This window comes from Mesoplodon densirostris, chromosome 8 (assembly GCF_025265405.1).
Source record: "Mesoplodon densirostris isolate mMesDen1 chromosome 8, mMesDen1 primary haplotype, whole genome shotgun sequence".
Classification (NCBI taxonomy): domain Eukaryota; kingdom Metazoa; phylum Chordata; class Mammalia; order Artiodactyla; family Ziphiidae; genus Mesoplodon; species Mesoplodon densirostris.
Window position 1 is genome coordinate 101569176 of NC_082668.1, and position 23165 is coordinate 101592340.

General features: G+C 38.0%; 1 pseudogene; it reads left to right on the top strand.

Moving 5' to 3' along the window:
* Window positions 1-2294: 2294 nt before the first annotated feature.
* Window positions 2295-23165, top strand: part of LOC132495076 (coiled-coil domain-containing protein 150-like) — a 44791-nt pseudogene continuing 23920 nt past the window's right edge.

Sequence of the window (23165 nt, forward strand, 5' to 3'; positions counted from 1 at the left end):
TGCCATCTGACAAGTTTCAGGGCATTTTATTGAGTACTCTGAGGCTGGGGGTAGCGTAAGTTACCTGAGAAATATTGTGGAATAAGGATATTCTGTGTTTTGTTTGAAGAGAGGCAAATCGAAAATTCTTGAGTGTTCATCAGTATTTTCCACTGAGTTCTAAGGTTAACAGCAGTTTGCTTACGTTTAAAATGAGAATAAGTGTTGCATCAATACCTCTCTTTAGAGGCAGCCATTCTAATTCTGAACCTTAAGTGAATACACTTAAGGGGGAGCCATGGAACATGTTTTATACTGTACACTGTGGAAAAGAGCACCAGAAACAGGCAAAGATGAGAAAAAGGATTCTGCTGATGGAACAAGAGAGATTTCCTAAGACAAAATGTGTTTTCATGTAGCCTTTCTAAAAAAAAACGAAGTATTAGCAGTCAAATTTTAACAGCTCTTGAAAACAATCAGTGGCTACAACCAAGAGGAGTTTGCCCTTCAGAGGTGGGAAACAAGAAAAGATACTGAGAGAGGAAAAGGTTGATTTAAATTAAAATTTTGGATGAATTTTTTTCTGATTCAGAGATAAGCTCAGTAATGTTAATTGTCAATTTGTATTGAGAGGGTTGGGAATAAGAGGAAGAAAATGTAGAAAAACACACAATTTGGAGATTTGTGAGTAAATATTAATGATTTTATTCCCCCAAATCATCTTTTCTTTAAAGTGAAAGATGTGAGTAGTCAGCTTTATGAGTTAGTTTTCAAATATAATTCAGCCTATAAGAATTCTGTTAATTCAACTTTCGTAATTCTCTGTGGGTAAACACAAGACTCTTGTCTCCTTACATATTGACAATTCTAATTATCCGTACTCAGAAAGGGTTTTGAATACTAGATACCACAATTTCTTTAAAATTGAAATATTTTACCCACAAAGTCTCACTGTTCTATTCATGAGTCATGTTGATTTGGAGTTTCCATAAATGCTACAAACCAAATGAATTATCTCAGTACATGTATAGGGCTATAGCCTATTTTATTTGTTGAAATAGCTATTTTAGTTGAAATAGCATCATTAGAAAAACAGGATCGCTTTTTACAAGTTTTAAGGATTTTCTGTGATTTTTTTCTGCAAAACTTGTGACATCTTTTTTTTTTCTGTTTTCGAGTGTGTGTGTATATATATATATATATATATATATATATTTCTTTAATGAGACTTGTTTTTTTATTCTTCTGCTTTCCCTCTAGATAAAAGTTAAGCAGCTAGAAGAACAACTACATTCTTTTACTGAAACCAGTTCACAGAACGACCATCTACGCAAGTTGAATAAGGCACTAGAGGGCAAATATGCTCAGGTGTGATGAATAGCTATAAAACAGATTGCTTCTATGTTGTTTTAATTAGCTTTTTAAGAATTTGGTGACTTTCTCCCCACCTCACCGTATGATCCCAGAAAGATGAATATTCTCTCACTTGACTCAATTTATCAAAAATATTTTAAACACCCTCGATGTACAAGGTTCCACTCAACCACAGAAGAGTTCATAAAGATGCCTGAAGCAGTATTGGGACATTCAACTTGCATGCTCTGATTGCAGGATTAGGAATGTACTCGGCAGACTTTATTATAGAATAGAAGGTTATGCCTTTCAGAAACAAAATAGATTGTATTGTGAGCATGCATAGGGAACATCATCATGATGAAAGCCTCGAGAATCTCTATCATAGAGGAAGTGGTTTTTTTTTTTAATTTGAACCTTAAAACTTTTGGCAGAGGTGAGGAACAAGTATCTTTGGGTTTTTAATTACAGGCGAACGCAGAACTCATTGCCAACAAGATATACTTGCAATAGCGCACTTGAAAGAGGTATTAGTAGTGAAGGTGCTTACTTGTTAGCATGGTGGCTATTGAGACTGAGACTATTGAGACTATTAACAATGATTTACAAATTTATCACATTATTTATTTTTAATTTTTAACAGTGTAAGCATGTGTGACTCCTTTAACTCTAACGTTTGTGTATGTCTACCCTTGGTAACCAAGCAACTAGAATGTGTCTTCAAATGGGTTCTAACGATCTGACTATACTGGTAAAGGGGACCCTCATTAGATATGCTTTGTTTCTGCATGAGGACATACTTTACACTAGTATTTTCTTCATTCTGAAAGCAAAGGAACACATTTTAAAGTATATTTTCCATCCCAGCTTCATTTAGAACGTTGTGTTGTTTCTCATAGTAAAGGGGGCACTCACTGAAAAATAATTCTAGGTTTAGTTGATTTTGTCTTTTTAAATTGCTGATGCTTCCAAGAAGGAGGAAGTCTCCAGAGAGGCCTGCATCTTCAAAATTACTTTAAAGCCACAGGCCCCGTGTCAACACTGTAAAGGAACGAAGTTCATCAGTTGTTTTGCCCAGTGTTAGGCCAAACCCTACACACCATGTGACCTTTGCACCTACCCTGACTTCTGTGAGGTCTTCTCAGGAGATTGGAGACTCTGGGATCTCTCTAAAGACTCTTTTGAATGCCATTAAAACCATGGAGGGAAGACTGGAAGGTAAAATAGACATTCTTGCCTCAAGACCATTAAAAAATGATGAGTCACCAAATTTTCTTCACCGGGATTCGGTAAGTGAAGGCCACAAATTAAATCATAAGGAAATTTCAGATTTATACAACAATGAAGAAAAGTAGTAACATCTAGAAAGATAACGTTTGGAGGTGTGAGTAACAACAAGGAAAGAACTTCTTCACAAACAGCAAAAACTGATGATGTAGATCAAAACCATCATTCTGGCTATTGCATACTTAGTTTTTGATTTGGACACAGAAATGTCATATTTGGCTTAAGAGTAACCATTGAGATTTTTAATCTAATTTTCACTTTAAAAATTAATGCTAATAGTCTTAACATTTACAGTAAAATGGGTAAAGCCTGATTTTCAAGTAGAAATACATAAATAGAAGCCCTGAGAACTTGAACACTGGAAAATACTTCCCAAAGAAAACTTACTAGAGCATCCATCTTTGTTTGGTATTTAAAAATAGAAAGTACTATAGCTTGTCTTCTCGAGTTAACTACAATTTAGACCCTTTCTGTAAGCACTTTTGCTAGTGGCCTTTTCATTTTTTATAAATAATTTATAAGCACTGGTAAAATTATAAAAACTATATCCTTCCTAATGTGCTTTTCTAGAACAAAATCCAATAGGTTTTCAAAACCTTATAAGTGAGCATCTTTTGTACTATTCTTGAATCCTTACAGAAGACGTTAAAGTATTTTTAACGTTACAGGTTAAAAGTTATAAGGAAGTATAATATTGAGGAAGATGTGGGGAAAAGGCATTCTTCTTTGCTGCTGTTTGGAGTGCCCTTTTCCTGTGGAGGACAATTTGGCTTTGTTTATCACTTTACACCCACAGTTGTACTCTTTCCTACAGATACACTAGCTTGTACATAAGACATGTTTACAAGGTTACTTTCTGAAGTATTGTTTGTTATTAGCAAAAGACTAGAAACAACCAAAATTCCATCAGTAAGAGGCTGGCTAAATAAATCATGGTATATCCATAGTTTGGAATACTGTTTGAAGATATATTTATCTTAATCATAACATATCTATTATTAGGTTAAAACAGTCCAGGTTCAGAAGAGCATACAGAGTATTTTACTATTTGTGTGCAAAAGGGTTGGGGCGATGAAGTCTTCATATGTATTCACTTTTGAATAGAGTCTCTCTAAAATGAATCGTAATAAATGGGCAACATTATTTTCGAGGAAGGAAACTGGGTGGCTGGGAGATTTTTCACTTTATCCTTTTGTACCTTAAGAGTAATGTGAATGTGCTACCCATCCAGAAAAATTTTATGAACATTTTATTTTCAACAGAAGTAAAAGTAGAGAAAGGATGGTCTTTTCAACAAATGTGCTAGAGCAATTGGGTATCATATGCAGAAACAAAAAAACAAAATACCTTTGATCCATACCTCTTACCATATATAAAAATTAACTCAAAATGGATGAAAGCCCTAAAGGTAAAACTTAAAACTGTAAAACTTCTGAAACATAGGATGAAACCATTGTGATCTTGGATTACACTAAGATTTCTTAGATTTGACATCAAAAGCATGATCCATAAAGGAAAAAAGGTAACATTGACAACGTATGCTCTTCAAAGACATTGTTAAGAAAATGAAAAGCTACAGGCTGGGGGAAAGAAAACAAAACATTTTCAAATCACATATCTGATAAAGGTCTTGTCTCCACAGTTTATTAAAAACTCTCCAAACTCACTAAGAAGGAAAAACAATCCGAAAAAAAAAAGGTGCAAAGTATTTTATTTATTTGGTGAACACACGTTTCACCAAAAAAGATATACGGATGATAAATAAGCACCTGAAAAGATGTTAAACATCAGTCATTAGGGAAATGCAAATTAAAACTGCAGTGAGGTACTACCACACACTATTAGGATGTCTAAGATTGAAAAACTGATTACCCCAAGTGTTAGTGAAGATGTGGAGGAACTCTCATACATTGCTGAAGGGAATGTAAAATCACTCAGCCACTCTGGAAAATAGTTTGGTAGTTTCTTTAAAAGTGAGACATACTACTACCATACAACCCAGCCAGTCCACTCCTATGCATTCACCAAAGATAAATGAAAGCATATATCTACACGAAGATCTGTATACAACTGCCCAGAGCAGCTCTACTTGTAACAGCTTAAAACTGGAACAACTCCAGTGTTCAGCAGAACACTATTCAGCAACAGAAAGGAAGAACTATTGATATATAAAGAAGAGTGAGTGAATCTCACAATAATTGTGCTGAGTGGAAAATCATTCAAAAATGAGTACATCAACTATGATTTCATTTATATAAAATCCTAGGAAATAAAAGTGAATTGATTGTGACAGAAAACAGGTCAGTGGTAGCCTTGGGTGGATGTGTAGGAACAGGGAGATATAGAAGTGGGGGAAATTACAAAAAGGCATAAGGGAACTTTGGGGATAACGGAAGTGTTCATTATCATGATTATGGTTTATACATATATCAAAATTGTACACTTTAAATATTCATAGCTTATTGTATTTCAACTATATCTCAGTAAGGCTGTTTTAAAAAATGTGAATGTATTATACTAAAGTTAATTATTTTTAAATGTTTAAAATAACATTCTTGAAATGACAAAAACAGTAGCGATAGAGAACAAATTACTGGTTGCCAGGGGACATGGGATGAGTTTGGGGGAGGGTGTGAACACAGAGAAGTAGCACAAGTGAGTTGTTTGCGGCAGTGGAGCAGTTCTGTATCTTGATTGTCGTGATCACAGGAATATGTGCATGGGGTTAAATTACATAAAGCTATGTGCATGTGTGCATACACAGATGAATGGAGGTTTAAAAAATGGTGAAGGGCTTCCCTGGTGGCGCAGTGGTTGAGAGTTCGCCTGCCGATGCAGGGGACGCGTGTTCATGCCCCGGTCCGGGAATATCCCACATGCCGCGGAGTGGCTGGGCCCGTGAGCCATTGCTGCTGAGCCTTTCTGGAGCCTGTGCTCCGCAACGGGAGAGGCCACAACAGTGAGAGGCCCGTGTACTGAAAGAAATAACAAGTGAACATTGTAAGTTTTGTAGTGTAGTTATTCTCATTAAAGTCTATATCCTGGTTTTAATGTTGAACTACAATATAAGATGTCATCATTAGAAGCAGGGAAAAGAGTGCATGGGGACTCTGCACTAATTTTGTAAAGTCCTGTGACTCTGTATTTCAAGATAAAGTATTTTTTAAAAGAGTAGTATTTAGATTAGTATGATGCATCTGAAACAACTGTGTAGATATAGTAAAAGTGTTGCAGATATGTAAAAGTCGAATACTTCCAATTAGGATTAGGACACTATTTAGAACACTTCTGTAACACTATTTTCTTGATGCTATTTAGTTCTTATTCACCTTTGCTATTATGATATTAATTTACGTTGTATTTTCAAATTCTGTGATAATCTGTTTCTTCCCCGTTTTTCATCTTAGCATCATTCTCTCATCTCCCTTACCTTCATTCTGCGCTGTCATAGAGATTGACATATATTAGAGATTTGCCCATGTTTATTAACAGATTTTTTTTGCTTTGTAGTTTTAAGGGGAAAAACAGCTACTAAAGCTAGTTTTTATTTACAATAATATATAAGCATATTTAATTAAACATTTTAAATTTGGTTTCTAAATTGCTGTGTCTTATTCTAATTGCTGATTGACTGTGCTTTGGGAGAATCATTTATCATTTCTTTTTTTCTACTAAGGTGAAATCCATTCTTGAAAAGAAAGAACGTGAGCTCTCACGAGTTGTGAAGGGTCGTGCTGCAGCCCTGAAAGAGAGTCAGAAGTTGAAACATGACCTCAAAGCTTTGGAGGACAGGGAGAACAAGAAGGCAAGACATCAATCCTTTCTGAAGTCTGTTACTGAAATGAAGCGCTTCTGAAATTTTTCATGAGCCATATTCTTTCTTTTCTTGTTACCTTTATTAAAAAAGAATGAGGATTGATCAGAGGAGGATTTTTTTTTCCTAAAGAAAGGATACCTTTAGAAGAGCTCTAAGATATTTCCTTTAAAAATACATGATTTAACTCCCAATGTTTTTTTTTTCTTCCTGTCTTAAAATAATCAAAAGTCCTATTTTTTTTCTGTTGAAACACATCTGACCTTGGTAATAATAACCACCTACTTATGTATTATTAATGTGATATAACACTGTTAAGATTTTATGTTAAGTCAAATTACCAAATGCTTTCTGCTTAACAGTGTGTGTACTTAGTGGGAAGAGAGGTAACATCCCAAAATTCATGACAGCAGGTGCTAGATTTTGCCCCTCTGAAGAGGGCTGTGAGTCACATCATTCTTCAGCAGCTTCCACTTATGGTCCTCTTTCCTCAGATAATTCTGATGGGCTTCAAATGTGTTATCTTCTTCTGACCCCATGATAAGATAGCTGAGGAGGGCTAGCACAGGCCAGTCTGGGACCACCTCTAGCCCCAAGAAGCTGTTGGTCCTTATGTCTCTAGTTAATATATGTGCTGTGACACGACAATAGTTAGGATGCACTGCAGAGTTCTTCATAGGATCCATATGATCTAGGGTCTAGTTTTCTTTTTCTCAAAGTCAAAATAACTTAAGATACAAAATAAATATAAAATATACTTTAATTATTCCTCTTAGCATTCTACCAGACCTGGTTTCCATACTCTTCTAGAAGTCATGGGACTCAGCAGAAGAATAACCAGAAAGGATCAAATATCTTTGTCTTATTTCATTTTCTATTAGGTGGGAAACTTTCAGCAACAACTGGCAGAAGCTAAAGAAGACAACTGCAAAGTTAAAATCATGTTGGGGAATGTGTTGGCTTCTCACAGTAAGATGCAAGGCGCTCTGGAAAAAGTGCAAATAGAGCTTGGGCGGAGGGATGCAGAGATTGCAGGCCTCAAGAAAGAAAGGTACCAGAGATTATTTTTCTGTCTTTGTACTTGTATTTTTCTGCGACATTGTAGTAAAGAACAGAGTGCAGTCAAGAAACAGTCATTTTCTATTGATTCCCTTGTGAAAATAAAGTAGTAAAATGGTATTTAAAGAACTAGCAAATTCAGGAAAATCTGGAATTATAAATAAAAATGATATCCAAAAATTCTCATATTTTGTAGCGATGTAAATAAGTATGTATTTTAGAAATTCATGTGATATATGCTGTTTTATCCTTGCTGTTTTCTACACCATTTATACCTACCCTTGGGTCTACAGAATGATAATTGTCAAGATTAAAGCCAAGTGTCTACTTCTGTTTGAATTAATTATCCATTAATTAGTATCCTATTTATTTTAGATGAATCATTCTGAGAACTACTTTTAGCCATGTTTTGTAAGTGAACTCCTTTAAATGTTTAAAAATTACATAAAAGTTTCCCTTTTAGGTTAATGAACAAATGGTTTGAGTTTAATCAGACCTCTAAGACCTATTGTAATACATTACTGGTGAATATTGCCTCTGTGTTATGGGAGAACAAGTGAGTTTTATATTCTTCATTGTGCTTGTTTTTTTACATATTATGAATCTGTATTACCTCTGAACTTAAAAAAAAAGTCAAGGGGATGGTATTAAACATTGTTTACTATTCACAATAAAATTCTGGGTAAAAAGCAGAAATCTCAACAGCAAGCCAGTCCATACAGAGGTGATATATTTTTGTACTAGTAATATATATATAGTATAAAGTTACCAGCCCATAAGTTAGTCATTAACATGTACTGATACTTTAATATATAAAGCCAAATTGAATCATAAATGGGACAAGTTTTTAATCCATAGGAAAATTAGTTTCTTAACCTGAAGCTGAGGCTACTAATTGTCACCTGCCAACTCTCAGATATTCTGAGCATCTGTAGCCCACTACATATGCCATTTGGGCTTCCTGGAAGGTGCCCTGTAACTCCCAGTGGTATCACTCCTAGATGGTACTTTTCTGTGGTCACTCTCCCTGTGCCCTTCATTTACAGGGCTCTAAATCAACAGCGGGTACAGAAGCTGGAAGCAGAAGTGGACCAGAGGCGGTCCAGAATCCTTGTCGTGGATGCCCAGCACAACAGTAAGGTAGAAGCCAGGTTTTTATAGATAGATAACGTTGATATTTTTTATTTTATTGGCATATTGCTATTTTGGAAAAATGGAGTAAAACAATCGGGTAAATTTCCTTTCCATTCAAGTCTGAGTTTTGAACAGTGACATATTTCCAAATGGGAAATGGGTCTGTGATCTTACAGTGAACCATTTATTGGCAAACCAGGACCATAATTATGCCTAACTCTCCTTGTCTTATATGGTCTGCATTCTTTTCATGTATTAATGCATAAGTGAACTTAAAGGGCTTAGAAAACAACATAACTTTAGTCAGAAGTAGCGAGAGTGATCCCACTTAATAAGGAGGCATACTCACATGTTTATAGGTGTATACACACATGAATATGTATCTACACATATGCACACATATAAAATAGAGATATTTCCTATAAAAAGCTTTTTCTAGAAGGATATACAAGGGACAGTTGCCAGTTCTTATCTCTCTAGGCAGTGAGACCAGAGGGTCATAGGATCAGGAAGGGGAGTTTAACTGGTTTAAAACCTTAGAAATTAGGATAAATAAGTTGGCTCTATTTTCCAAAACTCTCTAGTGACCAGTGGAGCATACCCTTCCCATCACCTTCTAAGAGTCTCCTAAGGACTGTCTGTAATAAGTTCTCACATATATATATTCCAGGCATCTGGAGTCTTTGGTTCTGGTTCCAAATAATTATTGTTTCAATGTTTAAAGAGTGAATATACAGTGTTATGGACTTCTTGTATCTGTTACAGTGGAATTAAAAACAATCTTCTTTCTTCTCTCTTTCAGATGGAGGCTCTACAAAAAGCTCTAGATGTAGCTAGAGAAGAAAACAGGAGACTGGCTATGAGCCTGGAGCAAGCTCTCCAGACAAATCATCAGCTGCAAACAAAGCTTGATCCTGTTCAAGAGAAATTGGAAAGCAAAGAACTTGAGCTACAGAATTTGGAAAGCTTCATGTAAGGGCAGTATAGTCACAGTGGAATTAGGGAAGAGCCTCTGGGAGAGAAAGTTTGGCTAATTCACATAAACCCGTTAAACCCTTTTCCCCTACTTTGAGCTAGTACTCCCTGCAGAGCCATGTGAAGGAAGCAGGCATAGTTGAGCAGAGCAGATATTAGCTGGCTGGGGTACGCTCCTTTTCAGCTCTTCCCTCATCTAGTGTCAGTCTTCTTCTGTACATGAAGGTTTAAACCAAGTTGGAAGGGATACTTACATGTTTCTGCCAAACCTTTTCTATCAGAAGCTTATGTGTCCTTTAAAAGCATGATTTGGAAAGGTAGAAACAGAAGGATGGATGGGAATAACCCCTCCAGGAGTGGGATAATTCCATTTAAGCAGCTGCTAAACCATTCATTGTTTTCAACTTTTTCCCTGAGATTAGTTAGGTCAAACCCATCAAGTTCAGGTCAACCCACTAAAGTTTTTTTGTTAAACTTTATCTAGGCAAATAGGATTTAGATATTAATAACATCCCATGAAAATTTATACCCAAGGGAAATGCATTGTGCACGTGGATCTTTATTCCTTTCACGTAGTGGACATACTGATATAGCAGACAAGTATAAGCTAAAGCAAAGAAGGTAGTTTTCATATTTTTAATCTGTACCAATTTTATATTCTGGTGAAATGTTGCTGGCTCAAGACTACTCAGTATTGGTTAAATCAAGAGTATGTGTTTCACTCTTTTGGGTGGATCTCTTTATATTGAATAACTTTTTGTTTTTGAATGCTGTAGGTAAATGCTTATTTCTTCTTCTGTTAATGAGTTCCAGATCAGTGATTTTTACCTGGTGACTGATCTGCTTCTCATTGGTAAATGACGCCTACTAAGATGTTTTCTAAAGGTGATTTATCATGTCTCTTTTTCAAAACAGAGAACAGATGAGTGAAGAAGCCAAAATAGAAGCAGAATTGTATGCTGAACGCATAGATGCTCTAAGGAAGCAGTTTCAAATTGAGAGAGAAACTGCAAAGAAAGCAGCACAACGGGAAGTGACTGAGGTATGGAGGCAAGTGACAAAAGTCTCCCTGTAGGTGAATGCCTTTGAAGAGGAGAACCAGCCACAGGATTTCCGAGAATGGCTACAGATGTTCTTTGGTTCTTCTAATCCCCCTTTTGCCAGGAGGCCAGATACATCACTATGCTGTTTGTAACTTAACACACAAAAAGTTTCTGATATACAGTTATCTGCCCAATGAATGAATGCCTTGGTGACAGCCTTCCCATTGGAGAATAATAACTGAGTGGGAAGGAGGAGACCGCCATCTGCTAGACAGATGGCCAATCACCTGTCTCCTCTATTCACTTAACTAGCATCCATCATGCACCTACCTGCTCCTAAGAGGCACAAGTAAAAACAGCAGAAGATGTGGTCCGTGCTAAATTACCCCTTATTTAATTGTCATCTCCACTCTTTACATGAGACAACTAGGAAGACATCAGAAGATGTTTCCTGGATAGCTAGAAGCTGTGTACAATTTTAAAGGAATTCAGAAGTAAGGGAAAGTTTGTTTTAGGCTGGTTGGGTGATCGAAGAAGAGGGGAAGCTTGACGAAATTCTACAGGGTTGAGACTGGCAGAGCTGACAGGGCTGTGACACTCTATGTAAGAGGATGAACAAAGCTTAGTTACAGAAATAAATAGGACATGTGAGCAAAGAAAAAGGATTTGCCTCTCTTGATCAGAGCAGAGATTTTAGGAAATTTCTGAGAAAAGGGGGTTAGCTTAGATGAGACCAGCTGGTAGATGGCCTTGACTCCCAGAATGTTGGATGGAAAGTATTAGGTAAAAGGAGAGCACTGTAGGGTTCTGAGAAGGCTGTGAGCACAATGTTAGGTCGGTTAGTCTGTTAGCAGTGGAGAGTAGGTAAGAATGAAGAGAAACTGGAAACATGGAGGCTAAGGGGAACTAGAGCATTTACTCTGGGCTTCAGATGATTAGAGCCAAGCAAAGTGTTTCTGTTGAAAATAGAGAAGAATCAAATCAAAAATCCATTTTAATTAATAGAAAAATCAGACACTAAATGTATCATAAGCAAAGGGGAGGGAGTAATTAAAATAATTCCAAGACTTGGTTGGGGTGGCCAGTCTGTATTTTGCTAAATTTAGCGTATTTAGCAATTGCACTTGACAGCGCACAGTCACAAAATCAGATTCAACCGTTTATATGATGCTTTGTAAATTGAAAAAGCACTGTATAAGTGTTACAAATATTACAGAAATAATTTCTGTGGGAAACAAAAATGGGCACTGAAATTAAAAGTACCTTTATTCAGAGAGAGTTGTTCAGAATATTTAAAAATTAAATCCTTTTAACAGGGATCAGTAAAGATGGTGAACTTGTGCAGGAGAGACCAAGGAACAGTATGAGTGTGATGTCTTGAGCAGTTAGTGGCAGAGGTGGGCTCAGGGTGCACTGTTTAAGACTCCCAGCGCTGCCTCTTATTAGCAATGTGTAAATTTACTATCTGTGCAGATGACTTCACTTCTGAGTCTCAGTTTCCTCAATCAAAATGGAAATCATCACAACTGCTTTCCAGGGTGCTTTTGAGGGATAGTTTTTAAGGCTTACTCAGTTTTGACAAAGCTCTGATTGAGGAAATGGTGGAATATCTAACAGAAATTTAGTTGGGTGATAATAAAAGACTAACACTGTAGTGTGAGGGTAGGATCTGAGGGAATGAGCAAGTAAAAAGAGAAAGGTAACAATTTTGACTTTTTACTTTGACAAGTTAAATACTTACAAATCACAGAGAATACCACACTCCTATCGTCTCCCTTCTCAGCTGCAGTGTCTTCATCCTAAAAATCCAGTGGTACTCATTTAAGGGCATATGAGGAAGAGGGGGAACTCTGTAAAATGATTTCAGTACTGTTAAAAGATAAATTGAGGAATAATAAAATTAAGAGTTTATTTGAACAAAAATCAATTTGAGTCAGGCAGTATGCAATCGATTGCAATAGAAAGGCGCTCTGAGGAGTTGTATAAAATGAAAGACTTTTATAGGCAGAGGGGAGCAGGAACAAGGAAGTTATACTAGGCAAAAAAGTAGATTAGTTACTAGTAGCAGAGTTACTTCCGTTAAGGGATGGCAGGGGTCTGTCAGGCAGATTACTCACCTAATGCTGATCAGGCCATTTCTGATTGACTGGTTTAAGAGTTCTTTTCTGGGAGAGCCAAAACTGTAATTAAGTCTCAGTTTGGTGGCATAAGGTTTAGCATAAGTGACTTCATTGTGGGCCTGTTGTCTTGTTTTGAATAGTAATCACTATGTTATTTTTCCACTAGACAAGTTTATTAAAATTTCTAAACATAAAGCAATATTCATAAGAAGTATAAACTACTATGTAAATAAGCTACAAGGATATATTGTACAGCACAGGGAATATAGCCAGTATTTTATAATAACTGGAGTATAATCTATAAAAATTTTTAATCACTATGTCCTACACCTAATACTAATGTAATATCATAAATCAACTATACCTTAATCGACAAAATCAATATTATAAAAATATATGCAAGGAGAGTCAATAACTGACAGGTGTATTTACATAAACTCCATATAATTTATTTTCACTTCTCCATATATGAGGTCACGAGGTTAAGTTTTTTTTTTAAAAAAAATAACCTTTAAAGCACAGCAATGAGCACTGAGCAATTATTGTGTGCCAGGCTCTATATTCCTTCTCTGCCTCCACTTGTTTAACTGTTACATGAATCCTATGAAGTAGGCTATTCTCATACTTTTCCAATGATGAACCTGAAGCTTAGGGAAGTTAATTATCTGAAATTACTTGACTAGTGTGTGGTGAAGCTGAGATTTTAACTTCTGTCTGATTCCAAAGCCATGCTCTTAGAAAGCAAATGACGAACATACATTTACATTATCTGTTCTAAGAAAAATTGTGTTCTTTAGTGTTAAAAATTATGAAAATCACTGAGAGTGTTTCTCCACAAATCTCCTTCTTATTATTGCCTCACTTACCCTCCTTTTTAAAATATCTATTTATTTGGCTGTGCCAGGTCTTAGTTGCAGCACACAGGATCTTTAGTTGTGGCACACAGGATCTAGTTCCCTGACCAGGGATCAAACACGGCCCCCATGCATTGGGAGCACAGAGTCTTAGCCATTGGACCACCAGGGAAGTCCCATCACTTAACCTCCTTTTTAAAAGAAAGGTCCAAAGAGAACAAAATATAGGAACACAGCTAAACATAAGCTTCTCTTACTGAATGGAAGATTAAAATGTTCTAATTTTCCCTCTGTATCCCACAGCTGAAGAAAGCCCTTGATGAAAGCAACTTCAGAGAAGTGGAAGTATCCCGGACCAACCAGGAGCTGCGGCAGACACTTACAGAGATGGAAAATATAATGAACAGCATCAAGGAGAAAATAAAGGATCAAAAGGCCCAAATTAAGTTCCTCTTATCAGCTAAGGAGAATACTGCTCAGAACATAGAGAGGAAGAAGGTTGTATGAGAAACCCTAACTCTCCTCTCCTCCTTAGTATCTGATGAGGATCCAGGCAGGGAGTGGTGTCTGGGGAAGATGGTTTCAGAGCCCCACCACCACCATGTGTTCTCTGGGAATTACAGCTACACCTGGGAAGTGGGCAGATTGCCTGGGGGGAGGTGGGGGGAGACTCTTTGTCCCGCAGAGATACTGCTGCATCAGTGTTTGGTTTCTCATTAGCTGCCAGTGTCACATTCTGGCTCCCCAGCTGTCTCTTCCACAGTGATTGTACAAGACTTAGCTCTTTCGGGGTCAGGGGGCTGGATGGGAAGGAGAGCCCAGCAGGAACTGGTAACTGTGGATCTCATGTGGGATTCTTTCTGTCAGCCTATAGGCAAAAAGAGCAAGCCAGTTTTTCCACTGATCATCTTTCTATGTTATTTCCACATTTACTTTCAGCACATAGAAACAGAATTGAGCCAAATGGAGTTAATTAAGGATCAGTATCAGAAAGAAAGCTATGACCAGGTAGATTATTTCCACACACTGTTTACCATTCACATGAAATCCCAAACTTGGACAGGTTCACCAACCGTCTCCCTCTTTGTGCCCTACCAGTCACTGAGTATCCAGAAATGTGTATCTGAAACGACTAACCTACAGCAGGAAATGCAGCCATTGGCCAAGAGCCAGCATGATCTGTCAGCTCAGAATATACAGCAAAAGCTGCAACTCGAGGCAGAGCAGAAGAGGAGGTGGGAGCTGGAGCATCGGTGCCAGGTAAAAGGGTTCCTAAGACTCACCTCAGAGATTACCAGCAAAGGCCATGTGCAAAACCCAGCATGAGGGCACCTGGCTTTTCTAGGCTCTATAGAAGAAGACAAACTTACAAGTCGTTCATCTTAGCTAAGTCCTTAGAATCATATGTAGGAATGAAGCCTGGAGCTTTGACTATGGCACCTCGTCTTCATGTTCAACTTAATAAAAATGATACTCATTTTTGAAGAACGGCTAAAGCTCACATATGCAAAGTACTAGTTACTAAGTAAGACTTGTGAACTTCATAGTCTTTCAGGAACTTTACACCCCTTGGTTCTTCCCCGTAGCTCAGATACATCTGTTGCCGTTACAGGACTTTTATCTACTCCCAACCTAATGAAAAGCACATTTTATTACTAAAAAGGGATTTCAAGAGACCATCAAGCTCTTGCCTTCCAACAGAGATTGTCTGCTATGAAAAGTATTCTCCAGTTCTGGAAAGAGATGTTAATCATCTTTTCTCAGGAGAATCTGTAAATCAAAATCTATAATCATATACACAAATGTATACTGTAGGTTCAACTGAAAATAATAGTTTTTATCCTATAGTCTGGTAGCACCTGGAGTTAGAAAGTACCCCATCATACTTTCATAATTTGGTTGCTCATTTATTACAATATTGAAGCTTTTTCTTCCATATATAGTACATTGGGAGTTTGTCAAAAATCTCTGTATCACGTTTTCAGGAATTGGAAGAAACAGTTAGACACCTGAAGAAATGTAAAGAGGCAACAGAGGATAAACTGAAAGAAGCTAGTGTGGAATCAGAACAGGTAAGGCAGACCCACGGACATGAAGACTTAGACAAGCTTCCTCAGGCACGATGACCCTGAAACACAAGTCCGTGTAATACCCTTCAGTAACACAGTTGTCAGGAGTGCAAAAGGCAAGAACCAATACCTTAGTATAGCCTCCGTTATAAAGAATAGTTTTAGATTAAGATTCTGTGTCTTGATGAGACATCATAGAATGCTAAAAGATTGATTGACATTGACTAATATTAACTTGGTCATCCAAGCCCCTGAAATTCCAGAAATCCCTGGAATTGGGATTGACATATCTACACTAATATGTATAAAATAGATAACCAATAAGAACGTGCTGTATAATAAATAAATAAAATTGGAAAACGAAGAGATTCTTAAGCTAAAGGTATCACAGTGACATTGCTGCCAGTTTATCCCCTTTACAGACGTTAAGTTACATGATAATATGACTGTCAGAATGGTATATTAAAAGGAATATGGGGGGGCTTGGTGAAGACGGTGCACTAGGAGGATGCGGAATCCGCGTCTGCTCACAACGAGGGCACCTGGGGGACCACGGACACCTAAGGGTTCGGGAGGAACCCCCAGAGACCAGGTAGGACCTGGGGCGTGGGGGGGAGTGAAGGGGGAGGTGAGCTGCCGTCTCTTCTTCCTACAAATCCAGTGGTACTTATTTAAGGGCATATGAGGAAGAAGGGGAACTCTGTAAAATGATTTCAGTACTGTTAAAAGATAAATTGAGGAATAATAAAATTAAGAGTTTATTTGAACAAAAATCAATTTGAGTCAGGCAGTATGCAATCGATTGCAATAGAAAGGCGCTCTGAGGAGTTGTATAAAATGAAAGACTTTTATAGGCAGAGGGGAGCAGGAACAAGGAAGTTATACTAGGCAAAAAAGTAGATTAGTTACTAGTAGCAGAGTTACTTCCGTTAAGGGATGGCAGGGGTCTGTCAGGCAGATTACTCACCTAATGCTGATCAGGCCATTTCTGATTGACTGGTTTAAGAGTCCTTTTCTGGGAGAGCCAAAACTGTAATTAAGTCTCAGTTTGGTGACATAAGGTTTAGCATAAGTGACTTCATTGTGGGCCTGTTGTCTTGTTTTGAATAGTAATCACTATGTTATTTTTCCACTAGACAAGTTTATTAAAATTTCTAAACATAAAGCAATATTCATAAGAAGTATAAACTACTATGTAAATAAGCTACAAGGATATATTGTACAGCACAGGGAATATAGCCAGTATTTTATAATAACTGGAGTATAATCTATAAAAATTTTTAATCACTATGTCCTACACCTAATACTAATGTAATATCATAAATCAACTATACCTTAATCGACAAAATCAATATTATAAAAATATATGCAAGGAGAGTCAATAACTGACAGGTGTATTTACATAAACTCCATATAATTTATTTTCACTTCTCCATATATGAGGTCACGAGGTTAAGTTTTTTTTTTAAAAAAATAACCTTTAAAGCACAGCAATGAGCACTGAGCAATTATTGTGTGCCAGGCTCTATATTCCTTCTCTGCCTCCACTTGTTTAACTGTTACATGAATCCTATGAAGTAGGCTATTCTCATACTTTTCCAATGATGAACCTGAAGCTTAGGGAAGTTAATTATCTGAAATTACTTGACTAGTGTGTGGTGAAGCTGAGATTTTAACTTCTGTCTGATTCCAAAGCCATGCTCTTAGAAAGCAAATGACGAACATACATTTACATTATCTGTTCTAAGAAAAATTGTGTTCTTTAGTGTTAAAAATTATGAAAATCACTGAGAGTGTTTCTCCACAAATCTCCTTCTTATTATTGCCTCACTTACCCTCCTTTTTAAAATATCTATTTATTTGGCTGTGCCAGGTCTTAGTTGCAGCACACAGGATCTTTAGTTGTGGCACACAGGATCTAGTTCCCTGACCAGGGATCAAACACGGCCCCCATGCATTGGGAGCACAGAGTCTTAGCCATTGGACCACCAGGGAAGTCCCATCACTTAACCTCCTTTTTAAAAGAAAGGTCCAAAGAGAACAAAATATAGGGACACAGCTAAACATAAGCTTCTCTTACTGAATGGAAGATTAAAATGTTCTAATTTTCCCTCTGTATCCCACAGCTGAAGAAAGCCCTTGATGAAAGCAACTTCAGAGAAGTGGAAGTATCCCGGACCAACCAGGAGCTGCGGCAGACACTTACAGAGATGAAAAATATAATGAACAGCATCAAGGAGAAAATAAAGGATCAAAAGGCCCAAATTAAGTTCCTCTTATCAGCTAAGGAGAATACTGCTCAGAACATAGAGAGGAAGAAGGTTGTATGAGAAACCCTAACTCTCCTCTCCTCCTTAGTATCTGATGAGGATCCAGGCAGGGAGTGGTGTCTGGGGAAGATGGTTTCAGAGCCCCACCACCACCATGTGTTCTCTGGGAATTACAGCTACACCTGGGAAGTGGGCAGATTGCCTGGGGGGAGGTGGGGGGAGACTCTTTGTCCCGCAGAGATACTGCTGCATCAGTGTTTGGTTTCTCATTAGCTGCCAGTGTCACATTCTGGCTCCCCAGCTGTCTCTTCCACAGTGATTGTACAAGACTTAGCTCTTTCGGGGTCAGGGGGCTGGATGGGAAGGAGAGCCCAGCAGGAACTGGTAACTGTGGATCTCATGTGGGATTCTTTCTGTCAGCCTATAGGCAAAAAGAGCAAGCCAGTTTTTCCACTGATCATCTTTCTATGTTATTTCCACATTTACTTTCAGCACATAGAAACAGAATTGAGCCAAATGGAGTTAATTAAGGATCAGTATCAGAAAGAAAGCTATGACCAGGTAGATTATTTCCACACACTGTTTACCATTCACATGAAATCCCAAACTTGGACAGGTTCACCAACCGTCTCCCTCTTTGTGCCCTACCAGTCACTGAGTATCCAGAAATGTGTATCTGAAACGACTAACCTACAGCAGGAAATGCAGCCATTGGCCAAGAGCCAGCATGATCTGTCAGCTCAGAATATACAGCAAAAGCTGCAACTCGAGGCAGAGCAGAAGAGGAGGTGGGAGCTGGAGCATCGGTGCCAGGTAAAAGGGTTCCTAAGACTCACCTCAGAGATTACCAGCAAAGGCCATGTGTAAAACCCAGCATGAGGGCACCTGGCTTTTCTAGGCTCTATAGAAGAAGACAAACTTACAAGTCGTTCATCTTAGCTAAGTCCTTAGAATCATATGTAGGAATGAAGCCTGGAGCTTTGACTATGGCACCTCGTCTTCATGTTCAACTTAATAAAAATGATACTCATTTTTGAAGAACGGCTAAAGCTCACATATGCAAAGTACTAGTTACTAAGTAAGACTTGTGAACTTCATAGTCTTTCAGGAACTTTACACCCCTTGGTTCTTCCCCGTAGCTCAGATACATCTGTTGCCGTTACAGGACTTTTATCTACTCCCAACCTAATGAAAAGCACATTTTATTAAGGAAAAGGGACTTCAAGAGACCGTCAAACTCTTGCCTTCCAACAGAGATTGTCTGCTATGAAAAGTATTCTCCAGTTCTGGAAAGAGATGTTAATCATCTTTTCTCAGGAGAATCTGTAAATCAAAATCTATAATCATATACACAAATGTATACTGTAGGTTCAACTGAAAATAATAGTTTTTATCCTATAGTCTGGTAGCACCTGGAGTTAGAAAGTACCCCATCATACTTTCATAATTTGGTTGCTCATTTATTACAATATTGAAGCTTTTTCTTCCAATATATAGTACATTGGGAGTTTGTCAAAAATCTCTGTATCACGTTTTCAGGAATTGGAAGAAACAGTTAGACACCTGAAGAAATGTAAAGAGGCAACAGAGGATAAACTGAAAGAAGCTAGTGTGGAATCAGAACAGGTAAGGCAGACCCACGGACATGAAGACTTAGACAAGCTTCCTCAGGCACGATGACCCTGAAACACAAGTCCGTGTAATACCCTTCAGTAACACAGTTGTCAGGAGTGCAAAAGGCAAGAACCAATACCTTAGTATAGCCTCCGTTATAAAGAATAGTTTTAGATTAAGATTCTGTGTCTTGATGAGACATCATAGAATGCTAAAAGATTGATTGACATTGACTAATATTAACTTGGTCATCCAAGCCCCTGAAATTCCAGAAATCCCTGGAATTGGGATTGACATATCTACACTAATATGTATAAAATAGATAACCAATAAGAACCTGCTGTATAATAAATAAATAAAATTCAAAACCGAAGAGATTCTTAAGCGAAAGGTATCACAGTGACATTGCTGCCAGTTTATCCCCTTTACAGACGTTAAGTTACATGATAATATGACTGTCAGAATGGTATATTAAAAGGAATATGGGGGGGCTTGGTGAAGACGGTGCACTAGGAGGATGCGGAATCCGCGTCTGCTCACAACGAGGGCACCGGGGGGACCACGGACACCTAAGGGTTCGGGAGGAACCCCCAGAGACCAGGTAGGACCTGGGGCGTGGGGGGGGAGTGAAGGGGGAGGTGAGCTGCCGTCTCTTCTTCCTACAAATCCAGTGGTACTTATTTAAGGGCATATGAGGAAGAAGGGGAACTCTGTAAAATGATTTCAGTACTGTTAAAAGATAAATTGAGGAATAATAAAATTAAGAGTTTATTTGAACAAAAATCAATTTGAGTCAGGCAGTATGCAATCGATTGCAATAGAAAGGCGCTCTGAGGAGTTGTATAAAATGAAAGACTTTTATAGGCAGAGGGGAGCAGGAACAAGGAAGTTATACTAGGCAAAAAAGTAGATTAGTTACTAGTAGCAGAGTTACTTCCGTTAAGGGATGGCAGGGGTCTGTCAGGCAGATTACTCACCTAATGCTGATCAGGCCATTTCTGATTGACTGGTTTAAGAGTCCTTTTCTGGGAGAGCCAAAACTGTAATTAAGTCTCAGTTTGGTGGCATAAGGTTTAGCATAAGTGATTTCATTGTGGGCCTGTTGTCTTCTTTTGAATAGTAATCACTATGTTATTTTTCCACTAGACAAGTTTATTAAAATTTCTAAACATAAAGCAATATTCATAAGAAGTATAAACTACTATGTAAATAAGCTACAAGGATATATTGTACAGCACAGGGAATATAGCCAGTATTTTATAATAACTGGAGTATAATCTATAAAAATTTTTAATCACTATGTCCTACACCTAATACTAATGTAATATCATAAATCAACTATACCTTAATCGACAAAATCAATATTATAAAAATATATGCAAGGAGAGTCAATAACTGACAGGTGTATTTACATAAACTCCATATAATTTATTTTCACTTCTCCATATATGAGGTCACGAGGTTAAGTTTTTTTTTAAAAAAAATAACCTTTAAAGCACAGCAATGAGCACTGAGCAATTATTGTGTGCCAGGCTCTATATTCCTTCTCTGCCTCCACTTGTTTAACTGTTACATGAATCCTATGAAGTAGGCTATTCTCATACTTTTCCAATGATGAACCTGAAGCTTAGGGAAGTTAATTATCTGAAATTACTTGACTAGTGTGTGGTGAAGCTGAGATTTTAACTTCTGTCTGATTCCAAAGCCATGCTCTTAGAAAGCAAATGACGAACATACATTTACATTATCTGTTCTAAGAAAAATTGTGTTCTTTAGTGTTAAAAATTATGAAAATCACTGAGAGTGTTTCTCCACAAATCTCCTTCTTATTATTGCCTCACTCACCCTCCTTTTTAAAATATCTATTTATTTGGCTGTGCCAGGTCTTAGTTGCAGCACACAGGATCTTTAGTTGTGGCACACAGGATCTAGTTCCCTGACCAGGGATCAAACACGGCCCCCATGCATTGGGAGCACAGAGTCTTAGCCATTGGACCACCAGGGAAGTCCCATCACTTAACCTCCTTTTTAAAAGAAAGGTCCAAAGAGAACAAAATATAGGGACACAGCTAAACATAAGCTTCTCTTACTGAATGGAAGATTAAAATGTCCTAATTTTCCCTTTGTATCCCACAGCTGAAGAAAGCCCTTGATGAAAGCAACTTCAGAGAAGTGGAAGTATCCCGGACCAACCAGGAGCTGCGGCAGACACTTACAGAGATGAAAAATATAATGAACAGCATCAAGGAGAAAATAAAGGATCAAAAGGCCCAAATTAAGTTCCTCTTATCAGCTAAGGAGAATACTGCTCAGAACATAGAGAGGAAGAAGGTTGTATGAGAAACCCTAACTCTCCTCTCCTCCTTAGTATCTGATGAGGATCCAGGCAGGGAGTGGTGTCTGGGGAAGATGGTTTCAGAGCCCCACCACCACCATGTGTTCTCTGGGAATTACAGCTACACCTGGGAAGTGGGCAGATTGCCTGGGGGGAGGTGGGGGGAGACTCTTTGTCCCGCAGAGATACTGCTGCATCAGTGTTTGGTTTCTCATTAGCTGCCAGTGTCACATTCTGGCTCCCCAGCTGTCTCTTCCACAGTGATTGTACAAGACTTAGCTCTTTCGGGGTCAGGGGGCTGGATGGGAAGGAGAGCCCAGCAGGAACTGGTAACTGTGGATCTCATGTGGGATTCTTTCTGTCAGCCTATAGGCAAAAAGAGCAAGCCAGTTTTTCCACTGATCATCTTTCTATGTTATTTCCACATTTACTTTCAGCACATAGAAACAGAATTGAGCCAAATGGAGTTAATTAAGGATCAGTATCAGAAAGAAAGCTATGACCAGGTAGATTATTTCCACACACTGTTTACCATTCACATGAAATCCCAAACTTGGACAGGTTCACCAACCGTCTCCCTCTTTGTGCCCTACCAGTCACTGAGTATCCAGAAATGTGTATCTGAAACGACTAACCTACAGCAGGAAATGCAGCCATTGGCCAAGAGCCAGCATGATCTGTCAGCTCAGAATATACAGCAAAAGCTGCAACTCGAGGCAGAGCAGAAGAGGAGGTGGGAGCTGGAGCATCGGTGCCAGGTAAAAGGGTTCCTAAGACTCACCTCAGAGATTACCAGCAAAGGCCATGTGCAAAACCCAGCATGAGGGCACCTGGCTTTTCTAGGCTCTATAGAAGAAGACAAACTTACAAGTCGTTCATCTTAGCTAAATCCTTAGAATCATATGTAGGAATGAAGCCTGGAGCTTTGACTATGGCACCTCGTCTTCATGTTCAACTTAACAAAAATGATACTCATTTTTAAAGAATGGCTAAAGCTCACATATGCAAAGTACTAGTTACTAAGTAAGACTTGTGAACTTCATAGTCTTTCAGGAACTTTACACCCCTTGGTTCTTCCCCGTAGCTCAGATACATCTGTTGCCATTACAGGACTTTTATCTACTCCCAACCTAATGAAAAGCACATTTTAATAAGGAAAAGGGACTTCAAGAGACCGTCAAACTCTTGCCTTCCAACAGAGATTGTCTGCTATGAAAAGTATTCTCCAGTTCTGGAAAGAGATGTTAATCATCTCTCAG